The following is a 14,648-nucleotide window of genomic DNA, read 5'->3' on the forward strand; positions in this document are numbered from 1 at the left end:
GTTGTACTCCTTGAATGTCTGGATCTCAGAACCTCCCCTTCAACCGGAGGATGATCCCAGTATTAGGAAGTGAACAAGCTAAAATTAACGTCAGACACAGCACAGTGTCTGACGTTAATTTTAGCTTGATGCTTTTGAACTGTGGTGTTGGAGAAGACTCTTGAGAGTCCCTTGGACTGCAAGGAGATCCAACCCGTCCATCCTAAAGGAGATCAGTCCTGGGTGTTCACTGGAAGGACTGATGTTGAAGCTGAAACTCCAATACTTTGGCCACCTCATGCGAAGAGTTGACTCATTGGAAAAGACCCTAATGCTGGGAAGGATCGGGGGCAGGAGGAGCAGGGGACGACAGAGGATGAGATGGTTGGATGGCATCACCGACTCGGTGGACATGGGTTTGGGTAAACTCCGGGAGTTGGTGATGGACAGGGAGGCCTGGCGTGCTGCGGTTCATGGGGTCGCAAAGAGTCGGACACGACTGAGCGACTGAACTGAACTGAACTGAACAGCACAGTAGCTCAGTTTTATTTTCTGCAGTTAACAATCACCAAACAAACTATGTGGACCCTGAGCCCCCAAACAGCATCACAGGCACAAGATGAAGCCCCATCAAACTACTGCAGAAACCAATGCCCTTGGGAAGGACACTTGAGGCTAGGGCACGTAGGCTAGGTTTAAGGCCCTCGTCTGTGCTGAGACTGAGCAAAAAGGCGGGGGGCACAAAGTGCTGCAAGGTCCACATCACCAGGGAAAGCTGCTCCAGACAGAAGGCGACAGCCGTCTGGAGCAGGGCATGGTCTTCAGCAGTCAATCGGCTAAAAGGGAGGGAAAATGAAATTCAAGCTCCCGCCGAGAAGGAGGAAGAGGAGCATGTCCTCCCTTTGTCCCCGCACACCGACAAGCCCAGAGCACACTTCTCCTCTAGGCTTAACCCTCCATTATGGCTCCTCCTGGGCTGAGACTGGTCACCACCCACCACCCCTCCACCGCCCCGGGCCCCTTTAGAACTAACAGAACCAACATGCGCCCATTAACGTAGAGCTCCCTCCGAACCGGCCATCGCATTTGAGTACATCGAGTCAGGAGGTGGCGGGCGTTGTCCGCCTGCGCGTGCGATGAGAAAGGCACTGTGAGGCTGCTGGTGGAGATACAGTTAAGGTACCATCCACATTTCTCATTTTGCCTGTACGTCAGGCTCCCTGCTCACGGAGACCCGCCTTCTCCCACAAGGCTGCCGCCGGACACCCTGGCCATCACTGCCTGGCCCTCTGGACCTCTTCAGGTTGCTTTTCCTCACCATCATGCCCTGGCAGCCAGACCACCCCTGACCCATACCCTCCAGCCCCCCAGAGTACCCTCCTCCTACACTTTAGGCCCCGCCCCCTGCAACCCCCCAAACCACCCCTAGCCCACACCCCGACCCCCCCGGCCGCCTGGCCCACCGGGGCTCCTGGAATAGGATAGAACTGGAAGTCTCAGTTACTCAGAACTCCGGCTCCGGGTGCAGCGTCTCCACCACACCCTGGTGCGTGGGGTGCCCCCGGGATCTGCATAATTGCACAGGCTGCACCATCTGGCTCTCCTGCAGTGCTGGGGCCTCTGGGATCATTCAGGTCGCTGGAGCCAACAGGAACTCCTTGACTGATGGCATCACCAGGGCCATCTGGGTCACCAGGGCCATCGCGGCCACCAGCACCACCCGGCACACCTTGGACGCCACGTGCTGTGCCTGCTGCAGAGGCCGCGGCACCTGTGTCTTCACAGGCTGCCCTCGTGGCTCCTCCACCGTGTGCCTCGGACTCCATCTTGAACCCCTCTCCCCTTCCCTCCGCGGCGGGAAACACTGAACCGTCCCTACAGATCCCAGCCCTGTAGTGCAACCTGCAACTCAGCATCGGCAGAGCGCCTGAGGAAACACATCTTGGTCTTGCCTCACGATTGGTTCCCACCAACCATTGGTTCCCGTGATGACTGCAGGCTCTCGGGCACCGGGAACCCCTTGCTTAAACTTCACGTCTTCGTGCGCCATGTTGCCCAAATGCGCGTGCGCAGACACACACCCATGTGGTCTGGGCCCTCTTAAGTCAGCCCTGCCTCAGGCCCAGAAACCTGGTAAACGGCTCAGCCGTGAGGCCTCTGGGTGGCGCTCCACCCTTTAGTGTGGGGGCAGCTCCTCAGTGCACATGCTCAAACAGACCCTGTCCTACTCCTCAGGGCACGTGACTGTTTCCACTCCAAGCCTGCAAACCCCAAGTGAGCCCTGGTCCCTGTGCACCCTAAAGTCTGTGCTGCTGCCAGCTTGGCGTCGCTCACAGGTGACCATCCTGCTGAGCGCAGGTCCTTGTCATTGACTCCCAGAAGCGAGTTGGGCACCCCTGGGTCAGTGCTGGTCTGTCCCTCTGGTATCTCGCACATAGCTCACGTGTGTGTATGTGTTTCTGTGTGCATGAGCGCATGAGCAGGTGCATGCACATGGGCGTGTGTATGGGTGTGCTTGTAAGAGAGAGCATGTGCACAGATTTATGCACATAGGCGTGTGAATGTGCATATCTGTGTGTGTGCCCAAGAGAGTGCCCTTACACAGGTGCCTGCCCATCAGGTGTGTGCGTGGGTGTGTTTCAGAGAGAGAGCACACGCACAGATTCATGACATAAGCATGTGCATGTGTCTGTGTGTGGAGGTGCTTGGGCATGGGCATGTATGTGTGGTCAGAGAGAGCGTGTGTTCAGGGGCATGCACATGGGTGTGTGTGTGTGTGTGTGTGTGCGTCAAAGAGGCCACGGTTGGGATGCATTCACATGGGCATATGTCTCTGTGTGTATGCTTGCAAGGTGCCTTCACGTGGGAGTGGGGTGACCCGGCGCTGGAGGCATGGTACGAGGGATGCGGAGCATGCTGTGCCTGCCCACCTGGGGAGGAAAGCGGGGGGGACTGCTGTTAGACTCACTGGGAATGGCATGGGGCTGGGCCGCCTGGGGCTCCAGGCACACAGACTACAGGGACTCCAGGCTGGGGACTTACATCAGGCCCCCCAGAAGCACCGGTGGGACTGGCTGGACTCAAGGGCTGAGGGAAGGGCAATACCCCCTAGGACACCCCCAGTCTCTTGGCCCTCTGCTGGCACAACTCTCATGGGCTTTCCCTTCCCAGGGACAAAGTCTTGCGGCTCTCTGGAGGGCTGGAGGTGCCAGGGGCCCTCAACTGGGAGGTGACCCTGTGTCTGTTGGCCTGCTGGGTGCTGGTCTACTTCTGTGTCTGGAAGGGGGTCTAGTCAACAGACACGGTACAGCCGGGGGTGATGACGGGGCTAGGGCACCACTGCCTGGGAGGTGGTGTGCGTCTTGCAGGGACCACTGATGATTATATTTTCCTCCATTATCATGTTAGCTGTAGGAGTTTTGTAGATTACCTTGATCAGATTAAGAAAGTCTGTTTGTAATCCTAGTTTGATGACAGTTTTTATCATAGTGGTTGTTGAATATTGTCAAAAGCTTTTATGGCATCTATGGAAATGATCATATGGTTTTTCTCCTGTGTTTTCTTAATATGATGAATGACACTGGTTGATGATTTTTTAATGCATAACCACTCTTTCATTCTTGGGGTAGATCTCATTTGGCCATAATGCTTTCTATATTGCTGGATTAAATTTGCTAACATTTCATTTTTTGTGCTTAACTTAATGAGGATAGTGGTCTGTGGTTTTCTTTTCTTGCAACATTTTCATCTGGTTTTGGTATTTTGTAAGGCTGGCCTCATAAAATGATTTGAGAAAGGTTTTCCCTCCTCTACTTTCTGAAAGAATTTGTATAGGATTGGGGATATTTCTCCGTTAGGTAATTCATAGCATTCACTAGTTAAGTCACATGGGCCTGGAGTTTCCTGTTCCATATGTTTGTTAGATTTAGGGATATTTAGGTTTTCCACTTTCATCTTGAGTTAGTTTTGGGAATTTGTATCATTCAAGGAATTTCTTAATTTCATCTAAATTGGCAAATTTATTCACAAACATTGTTCCTAATGTGCTGTGCTTACTTGCTCAGTCCTGTCCAACTCTTTGCGACCTCATGGATTGTAGCCTGCCAGGCTCCTCTGTCCACAGGGATTCTCCAGGCAAGAATAGTGGAGTGGGTTCTCATGCCCTTCTCCAGGGAATCTTCCCCACCCAGGGATTGGACCCAGGTCTCCTGCATTGCAGGTGGATTCTTTACCAGCTGAGCTACTATGGAAGCCCTTAAACCACCTAGTCTGTGGTATTTTATTATTATTATTATTGTATCATGCCAGGCTAAGCTGCCAAATGGACTTCCCAGGTGGCTCACTGGTAAAATAAAGTATCTCCCTGCCAAGCAGGAGATGGGACTTGGATCCCTGGGTTAGGAAGATCTCCTGAAGAAGGAAATGGCAACCCACTCCATTATCCTTGCCTGGAAAACCCCATGGACATACACAGAGGAGCCTGGTGGGCTACAGTTCATGGGCTTGCAAAAGAGTTGGGCACAAGTTAGAGACTAAACAACAAGCTGACAAATACAGGGTAGGAAATAAGAAAACGGACACTTTCATACCCAATTGTTTGGAGTCAAATCGAAGCAACCTTTTTGGAGGGCAATTTGGTAACATATATAAAACATTTTAAAATGAGATTACTTTTTGACCCAACAATCCTACTTCTTAAATCAGAAGTATTGAACATAATGTGTTGGTGGTAGTGGTGTCGTTACGCAGGCATGTCTGACTCTTGTGACCCTGTGGACTGTAGCCCACCAGGCTCCTCTGTCCATGGGATTTCCTAGGCAAGAATACTGGAGTGGGTTGCCGTTTCCTTCTCCACGTAATGTGTTAACACGAAACAAATGTACCAGAATATCCATTTCAGCATTCTTTATAATACTGAAAAATTGCAAACAGCCTACCGGCCTATATACAAGAGATTGGTTCAAATAAGTATGGATTACACATTCTGGAGAATGCTAAATGGCTCTTAAAAGTACTGTGGATGGCACAGGCTTTACCATATCCACTATCAGTTCGGTTCAGTTGCTCAGTCGTGTCCGACTGTTTGCGACCCCATGAACCGCCGCACGCCAGGCCTCCCTGTCCATCACCAACTCCCTGAGTCCACCCAAACCCATGTCCATCGAGTTGGTGATGCCATCCAGCCACCTCATCCTCTGTCGTCCCCCTCTCCTCCTGCCCTCAATCTTTCCCAGCATCAGGGTCCTTTCCAATGAGTCAGCTCTTCGCATCAGGTGGCCAAAGTACTGGAGTTTCAGCTTCAACATCAGTCCTTCCAATGAACATCCAGGACTGATCTCCTTTAGGATGGACGGGCTGGATCTCCTTGCAGTCCAAGGGACTCTCAAGAGTCCTCTCCAACACCACAGTTCAAAAGCATCAATTCTTTGGCACTCAGCTTTCTTTATACTCCAACTCTCACATCCATACATGACCACCGGAAAACCCATAGCCTTTACTAGACGGACCTTTGTTGGCAAAGTAATGTCTCTGCTTTTTAATATGCTATCTAGGTTGGTCATAACCTCCCTTCCAAGGAGTAAGCGTCTTTTAATTTCATGGCTGCAGTCACCATCTGCAGTGATTTTTGAGCCCAGAAAAATAAAGTCAGCCACAGTTTCCACTGTTTCCCCATCTATCTGCCATGAAGTGATGGGACCGGATGCCATGATCTTAGTTTTCTGAATGTTGAGCTTTAAGCCAACTTTTTCACTCTCCATTTTCACTTTCCTCAAGAGACTCTTTAGTTCTTCTTCACTTTCTGCCATAAGGGTGGTATCATCTGCATATCTGAGGTTATTGATATTTTTCCAGGCAATCTTGATTCCAGCTTGTGCTTCCTCCAGCCCAGCGTTTCTCATGATGTACTCTGCATATAAGTTAAATAAGCAGGGTGACAATATAGGGCCTTGACGTACTCCTTTTCCTATTTGGAACCAGTCTGTTGTTCCATGTCCAGTTCTAACGGTTGCTTCCTGACCTGCATACAGGTTCCTCAAGAGGCAGGTCAGGTGGTCTGGTATTCCCATCTCTTTCAGAATTGTCCACAGTTTATTGTGATCCACACGGTCAAAGGCTTTGGCGTAGCCCCCTTTTGGGTCAATTCTGGGCGCCCTGTCTGGAAAGGGATGGTTTTCTTCCTTGTCCCCTTCCTTCAGCTTCCCCTTGCAGTTTCCCTTCCCTCCCCTCCTTTGACTCATCTGTCTCGTTTTCAACCACAATGTGAGTTGATCAGCAAGGAACTAATCCCTTAGTAAGAAAATAGGCCAATTTCTCCCTTGAAGTAATAAAGAAGGGCCAAGTCTTCAGATGACATTCGTTAAGTAAGAAAGAGAATTATGATTCTTCAATTGACTAACCCTCAAGACTTTGCTATTGCAAGTGAAAAAATGGACAAATCAATAAAAAATACTCACCTTCATTTAAGCCACAGGGGGAACCTCTGGGTCTGTTTAACTACAAGGTACAGAGGTAGTTTCTGTCTTCAGGCATGGCTGGACGCAGCATTTTGTTCCCTGAGATTTGCCTTCTTGCTCCAACTCCCCCTCTGTCATTTGCCAGTCTGCATCCCCTACAGCCCACAGACTGTCACTGGTTGGATGATATCACTACGGCTGGAGGAAAGCAGTGGTCCAATTGGGCAGGCCTGAGCCACAAGTCTATCCCTGGAATCAGAGTTAAAGTCAACTCTGTCCTAATCATAATGGCCTAGAGAAAAGGAAAGGGGCAACTTTCCAGAGTGACAGCATATCAGTACCAAGAGAAGGAAAGTGGTTGCTGGGTTACAAAACCCATACATGTCCTCGACAGCGGTACAGACTTTTCATCAACTTCGAAATTATTTTCTAATGTTTTAAAGGAACCAGACTGGGAAAGATTATTTCCTTATCTAATAGAACGTGTATGCTCAGTCTCTCAGTCATGTTAGACTCTTTGCGAGCCCGTAGACTATAGACCGCCAGGCTCCTCTGTCCACGGAATTTTCCAGGAAAGAATACTGGAGTGGGTTGCCATTTCCTTCTCCAAGGGATCTTCTGGACCCAGGGATTGAAACTGCATCTCTTGCATCTCCTGCATTAGCAGGCTGATTCTTTACCACTGTGCCACCTGGGAAGCCGATTAATGTAATAGAGCAAAGTAGTATTTTTCCAAGTAAAGAAAATACTTATGTCAGGGACTTCCCCAGTGGTCCAGTGGCTGAGACTCCACACTCCCAATGCAGGGGGCCCAGGTTCAATTCCTGGTGAGCCGACTAGATCCCACATGCGGCAACTATTAAATAAAAGCTTACGTGCTGCAACTGAGACCCACACACGTTAAAGAGGTGTCACAAGTAATACCCACAGTCACATGGTGGGAGCATACTGTTAAGAACAGGAACGTATCATATCCTTACACAGATTCTCAACTTCTTCTGATTTCTTATTGTTTTGTGTTCAGTCACTCAGTTGTGTTCTACTCTGCAACACTATGGATTGTAGCCCACCAAGATCCTCTGACCACGGGATTTCCCAGGCAAGAATACTGGAGTGGGTTGCCCTTTCCTACTCCAGGGGATCATCCTGAATCATGGATGGAACCCAAGTCTTCTGCATTGGCACATGGGTTCTTCACCGCTGAGCCACCAAGGGATGGGCTTACTCCTATTTACTGAATCTTTACTCAGTGAAGGTGCACATTTAGTTTCTTTCAATTTTAACCCTGTGCCACTTCCCAGGTGGCACAGTGGTAAACCCAACTGCCAACGCAGGGGCCACAGACTCGATCCCTAGGTCAGGAAGATCCCCTGGAGAAGAAATGGCAACCCACTTAAGTATTCTTACCTGGAAAATTCCATGGATAGAGGAGCCTGGCAGGCTATAATCCATGGGGTTACGGAGAGTCGAACACAGCTGAGTGACTGAGGACACCTTATCTGCAAATAACCAGATCACACATGTAGAAAGTACAATGTAATTCACAGAACTACTAAAACTATCAGCAAATCTGGTGAGATTGTAGGAAACACTATAGACATTGGAGGGAGCTAAATCCTTCCCCAAAGACTTAACTAATTGTCCCTAAACTTTTCTACATTGCTCTAAAACAAGGTCAGTAGGCCATAAAGTTACAGATCTAGTGTTTCTGAGTTGTTTGATCTTCTGCAAGCTAAGCTTTTTACTTTGGGAGGAATCAGACCTATTGATAAAATGTGGTGGGCAAACAAGAATTCTGGTGGGAGGGCACACTTTTGAGTAGCAGCCACCGACTGTAGACCAACACCCTAAAAAATAAATAGAAATGTGAATTTGTAGCTCATACTTCTACCCCTTGGAATGTATCTAGAGGAGATAACCAGTCAGGCAAAGACTTACACAGAAGATTTCCACTGAATCATTAATAGGGAAAAATGGAAACATATTAAATATCTAACACTTACATTATAGTACTTCTTTTATGCATCCAAGTACATGCTTTGAAGAAATTTTAGAAAGAGAAAAATGCTTATATGTTAAATAAAAATAATTCCAGGAAAAAATTAATCCGGAGCATGCAACAATTACGTTATTGTTATATATGAAGTGACAGTCTCTCAGTCGTGTCTGCCACTGTGACCTCATGAACTATACCATCCATAGAATTCTCCAGTCCAGAATCCTAGAGTGCATAGCCTTTCCCTACTCAGGGGATCTTCCCAACCCAGGGATCGAACCCGGGTCTCCCGCATTGCAAGTGGATTCTTTACCAGCTGAGCCATATAAATGCCACTATGCTTGCTAAGTCACTTCAGTCGTGTCCGACCCTCTGCGACCCCGTGGACCATGGCCCGCCAGGCTCCCCTGTTCATGGGATTCTCCAGGCAAGAACACTGCAGTGGGTTGCCATTTCCTTCTCCAAAATGCCAGTATAAAACTAAGAAAGTATTCCAACATACAGGCAGCAGTTAATGCTGAAAAACAAGGCATAATACATTTAATTTTTTTCCATTTCCTAAATTGTCTTCAATTACACTCTACTCCTAGACTATCTGAAGCCCAGAACCTTCCCTTGAAACCAAGGACAAAGGCAAGAAACTGTGGAGGCGCAGTATTTGAAAATATATTCAGACACAGAATGATAGTTGAGCTTTATTTTATGCTACAAGAAATATTGAAACACCCTCCTCTTCCTCCAGCCAGAGGAAAACAACAAGGCCAAGAGTGCCCAAAGGCCAAGAAAAACAAACAATTAGGCCCTCATAATAAATCAGCAACCAGTGTAGGAATCAATGCCCTGGGGAAGGATGCACTGCCTAGGTTAATCTTAGGTGCTCTTACTTGGCCTAGGATCAGGGATAACCAGGGGCACAAAGTACCCTGTCATTGGTTGGTTGATCCCAACCAACAGGAAAAGCTGCTTGAGACAAGAGATGATGGAAATTCGGAAGTGGCCACCATTTTTAGCAGTCAGCCAGCTAAAAAGGGAGGGAAAAAGAAAATCAAATTAAATGTGGGAACTGTTCCTCTAATTCTCTCTGCCTCCTCAGCTGGTGACAGGCTCCCTGCACATGTCTACATCCCTAGACTTCGCCTTTCAGGGGTTTCCAATTGACTATTAGAATGACCCCAGACACCTGCCACCCGCCCAGGCCCCTTGGCAGACTGACATTGCTAGGATGCTGCCGTTCACTGTGAGCTCCTTCCCTACTGCCCTGTGGTAGGGCTGGACGCGTGGGCTCAGGGACTGGCGGGCCATCTCTGCCTCCATGGGTGACGGGAAGAGCACTACGATGGAGCTGGTGGCGGCGAGGTTAAGGGACCATCTCACATCAACCTTGCCTGTGCCTCAGGCCTACTCTTCATTCAGAGGCCTGTTTCCTTCTGGCCGTTCTCACTTGTCTCCATCGCCACACCAATCTGCTCCCAGCCCTTCCAGTCCCTCAGGCCATCTCCACCCACCATCTCTCCCTGCCACCCCTGACCCATACCCCCGAGGCCAGACCCTCCAGCCGTCTTCTTGGTCTCCCTCCCCACAGCCCTTCCTATCCCCAGGCTGACCGCCTTCTCTCCATTCCACTGTCTACAGTAGGCCGATTCCTCCCTGGTCCAACCCCTCACCTCTCTTCAAATAGGATACAAATTGAGAAGTTGGCTTCTAGGCCCTCTGGCCACGGGCAGCACATGCCCACCAAGTCCCGATGCAGCATGTCCACCAGGCCACGGCCCGGTGTGTTCTCTTGGCCCTGGGGTGGCATACCACCGGGCCCTGGCACCACATGCCCACCTGGTCCTGGGTCGGTGTGGCCACCCGGCCCTGGCATGGCTTGTCCACCTGGCCAAGGCGCAGCGTGTCCACCGGGCCCTGCCAAGGCCTGTCCGCCCAAGCCTGGCAAGGCGTTTCTGCCAGGTCCCGGAGCTTGAGGTACATGAGCTGGTTCTGGGGCACCAGCCGCGGCTGCACCCGCCTCTCCCACGCCTCTGAGGCCCTGGTTCCCTTCGGGGCCATTTGGGTCACCAGGTTTATCCGGGCCTCCATGGCCTCTAGCACCTCCTGCCATGCCACCTCTGCCGGCACCTGGGTCTGCAACCTCCAGGACCACTCATGCTGCAGTTCAGCCCACCACGGCCAGCCGGACCGTCTGAGGGGCTGCGGCACCCAAAGGAAACCACGCTCCTGGGTGGGTGACGTTACTATGGGTGCCGAGGACGCCTATGCAATCAGGCCCTGACATCAGTCCCTGGATGTCCCTCCTAGGTGGTTATGAGCACGTGAGTTTCCCACCAAACGTGGAAACACCAAGTGAGCCCCTTCCCCTTACACCTCTGCTGCCATGTTCACACGTGACCAGCCTACTGACTTCAACTTCTGGAAGGGAGTCGAGCACCAGGGCCAGGCCCGGTCGGTCCCATTCGTCTCCCACACGTAGATCAAGTCTGCGATCTTGTCCGTGCATGTGGGCATGTGCAGGTGCATGCACATGGGGGTGCGCTGGGAACCGGCCCTGCAGTCCTGAGACCAAGAATGTGGAGTAGGCTGTTCCTGCCCACCTGGAGAGGGAAGTGGGGACTACTGTTGTGCCCACTGGGGAAGGCATGGGGCAGGGATGCTTGTGGGTCCAGGCACACAGACTGCAGGGACTCCAGGCTGTGGGCGAGCCCCGGGCTCCTCAGAAGCACCGGAGGAACCAGCTAGACTCAAGGGCAGAGGGAAGGGTCCTGTTCTCCTGGACACTCGCAGTCTCTTGCCCTCTCCTGCTGGCACAGCTCTCATGGCCTTTCCCTCCCCAGGGTCAATGTCTTGAGGCTGTCCAGAAGGCTGGAGGTACCAGGGGACCTCAACTGGGAGGTGACCCTGTGTCTGCTGATCTGATGGGTGCTGGTCTACTTCTGTGTCTGGAAAGGAGTCAAGTCAACAGGCAAGGTACATCCGGAGGAGACCCTGTGGCTGAGGTAGCACTGCCTGGGCGTGGGGTTCATCTGCCAGGGACCACTGGTGACATGGGAGGTGACTGCATCAGGGGTTGTACTTCAATCCGGTCCCTGAGCCCCACCCCCTGGCTGGAGAGTCCTCGGCCCCCCAGCAGCATTCCCTCACCCACACTGGAGGGGAAGAGCCACCAGCATTGGCTGACCCTTTCCTGTGTGGGGGGCATCCCCATCCCACCTTTCCACCCTCCCAGTTTCTGTTGATTCTGGCTCCCAGTCAGTTTTAGGGTGTGCAAAGACCTGGTCTACTGCCTATGTCTGTCCCCTGCTCTGTGGCCAAGAGGACCCCAGGGGGAGCCTGGACATGTCAATGTATGGCAAAAACCACTATAATACTGTAAAGTAATCAGCCTCCAATTGAAAAGATAAATTAATTAAAAAAAAAAGAAAGAGAGAAGTAAACAGGTCAGTATTTCAAATTCTTGGAATATATTAATACTTTAAGGAAATAACCATTAATGGAAAGAATTATAAATTCCACTAATTCATTAACCATAGTAATGAAAAACGTGGAAACAACTTACATGTTCCATAATGAGATTATTATTGTTGTTGTTGTTTTTATTTAAAGACCCAATTTTAATTTTTTGGCCACGCCACAAGACATGTGGGATCGTAGTTCTGCTGCCAGGGATTGAACCTGCAGCCCTCACACTGGAAGTGCATAGTCTTATCCACTGGACTGCCTGGGAAGTCCCAATAATTACATTATGTTGCATCTTCTATCTATTGAATAACACATTTCTGAAGAGAATTTAGAAAGTGGAAAAGCTAGTATACCAAATGAAAAAAAATTCAGGAAAAAAATTAAAGCTAAACATGATAACTTCTACATCACATGCTATTATATATTTAATGTGCAAGTACAACTAGAAAAAATTCTTAAATGTAGACAGTATTTAGTGCTGAACATAGGGCTCGATTTTCATTTTCCCAAATTGTTTTCAATTCCCTTGTTATTGGAATTCAAACATCTGAATTTCAGTACCTTCCCTCTAACACGAGAACAAAGATAAAAAGTGTTTTTAAAATCCAAAGCGCATTAGCTGAAAAGAAACTGGGGCACAAAAAGTGACTTAGTTTTATTTTCTGCTGTAATAAACACTGAAGCACCCCACTCCTCAAGCAGCAGGGAAACAAAGCAAGTGAACCAAGAGAGACCAAAGGCCAGTAAAGGCAAAAACTTAGACTCAAATAACAAAGTGGCGATGACTCTTAGCTTGAATTCCCTATGCCCCGCTGAGTAGGGGACACAAGGTTAGGCCTCAGCCCCTTTCCTCAGCGAGGTGGGAGCCCAAGGCTCCGAATGTTCTGAATCACCAGGGAAAGCTGATCGAGGAATGGGTTCATGGAAAGTCGGATGAAAGCAATGTCTTCAGCAGTCCATCTACTAAAAGCAGGGAAAAGAAAATCAGGTTAAAGGGAAGATTGCTCCTGTAGGTCTAGGGTACCAACCCCCCTCCTTATACCAAGCCCCACAGTGTCTCCATCATAGCACGCTTAAGAGGGAACTCAGACCACAGCACCCGCCACCCCCCACTTCCCAAGGCAAACTCGTCTGGAACTCACACAAGCAGGTCACTGCCATTCACTGCAAATTCCTTCCGAATCAATCCTTGGTGGCGTTGGGCATCTGGGAGCAGAGATCTGCGAGCCATGTCTGCCTCCAGGGGCGACTGGAAAGGCACTCTGAGTGTGCTGGGAGAGACACGGTTAAGGCACCATCCATTACTGAATTTTCTGGTATCTCGGGCTTCCTCACACCTCAGAGGCCCGCTTTTACCCCAGGATGCCCATCCTCCCAACCACAACCTGAGACCACCCTGAGCTGCCTCCCTAACCCTTCGGTCCATCTCCCCCACCCTCCAGGCTCCTCAGGCCTCGACAACCTCCTTTCCTGCCAGGCTGCCCAGTCCTGCTGCCCCGGATCGCCCCCGTACTCCCTTCTATCCCTTCCTCAGGCTGCCGGCATGTTTCCCACCACCACACCACTGACCCTGCCCAGAAAGGCTCCATGAAAAGGATACAGCACCACCTCTTCACGTCTACGCCTTACAACCACGGGTGCTACATCTCCAGCAGGTCCTAGGCCACCTGGTGCCTGCTCACCCCGGGGACGAGCTCCAGGATCTTCCATCACCGCTCTTCCTCTGCCAGGCCCACCCCGGCCTTCTGGGGACCGGTGACGATCCTCACCTTCGGCGCTGCCTGAACCACTCTGGCAAGGAGGTGCTCTGGAGCTATGCTGGTCATCTCGGCCCTCTGCACCACCGGCACCACCACGCGATGCCTGCATGGCTGCTGCGCGTCTCCCTCAGATGCCAAATAAGGGGCGGAGAGACTGGGCCCCTCACGAAGTCCCTCCCCTTCTGCGCAAGGACGCCAAAAGTGCGCCTGCGCATACAGCCCAGCCACCCATGGGCTGCCATGGAGACCCCGTGAGGCTGGAGAGACTCCGCTCCGACACAATGCCACGCTCCTTTCAGGTGCCCCCGATGCGCCTGCGCACACGGGCCCCTCCAGTGCCGGCTCAGATGGCGTAGAATGGAGCCCGCCAAGTGTCCACGGAGACGTCACTGAGACACAAATGCCAACTTTCCCGTCTCATGGCCTAAAGCTAGTTCCACAGTGCAACTTTGATTTCTCCAACGTATGCCGCAAAGGGTCTCACGGGACTAAGGTGGGAGTCGAGGGCAAGGGGCCAAGCCACACCACCCACCCTGGTCCCCTTTTTGCCCACTCCACATCATAGCTGTGTTCTTTGACCGTAGTGATAGCTAGCACTTCCTATGGTCCAAGCGTTATTTCAAGTGCTTTCATGTGTTCGTCCATCACTTCAGTTTTCAGACAGTATTGCCATGGCACAGGCCTCCCTTGTGGTTCAGCTGGCAAAGACTCTGCCTGCAATGTAGGAGACCTTGCTTCGACCCCTGGGTTGGGAAGATCCCCTGGAGAAGGGAAAGGCTACCCACTCCAGTTGTCTGGCCTAGAGAATTCCATGGACGCTATAGTCCATGGGGTCGCACAGAGTCAGACACGACTGAGCGACTTTCACTTCACTTCACTTCATAAAATGAGAAAATATTCCAAAATTAATACTGAATGGCAATAAACTACTGTCTTATTCTCCGGCTTCTTACATTGTCTTCACTTGTGTTGCACTCCTTGAATATCTGGATCTCAGAA

At 50.6% G+C, this 14,648-nt stretch overlaps 1 long non-coding RNA gene across 1 annotated transcript; it reads right to left on the reverse strand.

Moving 5' to 3' along the window:
• Positions 1–11,986: 11,986 nt before the first annotated feature.
• LOC145535935 (uncharacterized) lies at positions 11,987–14,370 on the reverse strand. The gene is made up of 3 exons (XR_014075542.1): positions 13,490–14,370; positions 13,032–13,160; positions 11,987–12,852 (listed from the first exon to the last, which is right to left on the reverse strand). It is a non-coding gene; the product is annotated as an uncharacterized LOC145535935 (long non-coding RNA).
• Between the last annotated feature and the right edge of the window lie 278 nt (positions 14,371–14,648).

Source organism: Giraffa tippelskirchi, chromosome X, assembly GCF_054371585.1.
Source record: "Giraffa tippelskirchi isolate mGirTip1 chromosome X, T2T-mGirTip1v1.2.pri, whole genome shotgun sequence".
NCBI lineage: Eukaryota > Metazoa > Chordata > Mammalia > Artiodactyla > Giraffidae > Giraffa > Giraffa tippelskirchi.